The following is a 1,858-nucleotide window of genomic DNA, read 5'->3' as shown; positions in this document are numbered from 1 at the left end:
CATTCATCCATCCATCCATCCATCCATCCATTCATCCATCCATCCATCCATTCATCCATTCATCCATTCATCCATCCATTCATCCATCCATCCATCATCCATCCATCCATTCATCCATCCATCCATCCATCCATCCATTCATCCATCCATCCATCCATTCATCCATTCATCCATTCATCCATCCATTCATCCATCCATCCATCATCCATTCATCCATTCATCCATCCATCCATCCATCCATTCATCCATCCATCCATCCATCCATCCATTCATCCATTCATCCATTCATCCATTCATCCATCCATCCATCCTTAATTTTTACCTGCTTCTTCCTTTTCAAGGAACCAGAGAGAATCCACACATGTACGGAGAGAGGCCCCCGACCAGGATTCGTTAGAGCGACCTTCTCGCTGTGAGGTGGCAGCTCTACCAACTGATCCACCGTGCCTCCATTAATTTGTAATAAATTTGGAACACAGTCATTTGAAGATGATGATGGGATTACCCTCTCCCAGTTGGGTGTGAGGTTCTGTCTCAAGTGGACCAGTTCCAGGATCTCAGGGTTTTGCTCACGGGTGAGGGAGGACTGGTGTGGAATTGAGAGACAGATCGGTTCAGCTTCTGTAGTACTGCAGACATTGTGCCGGTCCTTTATGGTGACAAGGGAGCCGAGCTGCATGGAGAAGCTCTCTGTTTACAGGATCGTCTTTGTCCTCACTCACTCCTGGTCGTGAATTCTGGCGACTGAAAGAATGAGACGGTGGATCCATCGGGTTTAAATGTTTCCTCTGCAGGGTAGCTGGACCCTCCCTTAGAGATTGGGTGAGAAGTTCAGTTCTCCAGGAGAGACATGAGGAGAGCCACTGTTCCTCCACATCAAGAGGAGCCAGTTCAGATGGTTCAGACATCTGGTGAAGATGCCTCCTGGACGCCTCCATGGGGAGGTGCTCTAGGTCCATAGGAGGAGACCCCAAGAACCTGCTAGAGAGACCACATCTCCCAGCTGGTCTGGGGACACCTTGGAGTCCTCCCAGAACAGTTGGAAGATCAGAGACATCTGGATCTCCCTCGTTTGCATATAAACTCATCATTTAAGTAATTTCTTTCTCTCCTTTTATTGAATGTAACTCTTTTTTAACACTTTGAAATAAAACTCATTTAAATCCAGGTTTGAACGTGTGATCTATCACAAATGTTTTACTTTGCTGTAAAATGAGTTTCATTTTTTAAACACTTCTTCTCCTTCACCATTCAGCTTTAGTAAAGTCATTTGTCATAACTCCACATTGCATGAAGATGAATGGCTGAATGGCTGAATGGATGAATGGATGAATGGACATCCAGGAGTGGGCGCTGTCTGCTGTGTCTGAACTTTCCAAATCCTTTTAAGGGAAGTGCTTGTGTCTGGAAATCGACACTGATGCAACAAATAAGTGCCGGCTTTAGGAGCAAGACCATCTCCGCTCCATCATTTCTCATCCGAGAGTAATCTCACCCCCCACCCCCACCCCCTCGGCTCGTGCACGTGTCTCTCTCCGTCTTGTCAGTCTTGCCTGTGTTTCCTCTTCATTCTGATCAAACCGTCTCCTGCTGAGGGATAAATAATGATTAGACTCAAGGATACGCCATGCTTTCATCTGGATAGTGTGTTGTTTAAAACTGACCCCCCCCCCCCCCCCACACACACACACACACACACACACGCACACACCAACCCTCCTGAAGCCCCCTGACCCCCCAAATACACACAGCACAATGGACGTCTACCTCAACTCACTCACGTGCAATTGAAAAGCAGAGTGGCCGCTTGGTCCCCATGGAAACGTGTGTAGTGCATGTGCATGTGTGTGTGTTTTTG

Source organism: Nematolebias whitei, chromosome 13, assembly GCF_014905685.2.
Source record: "Nematolebias whitei isolate Nwh7 chromosome 13, NemWhi1, whole genome shotgun sequence".
NCBI classification, from domain to species: Eukaryota; Metazoa; Chordata; class Actinopteri; order Cyprinodontiformes; family Rivulidae; genus Nematolebias; species Nematolebias whitei.
Note: the sequence above shows the minus strand (reverse complement) of the source record.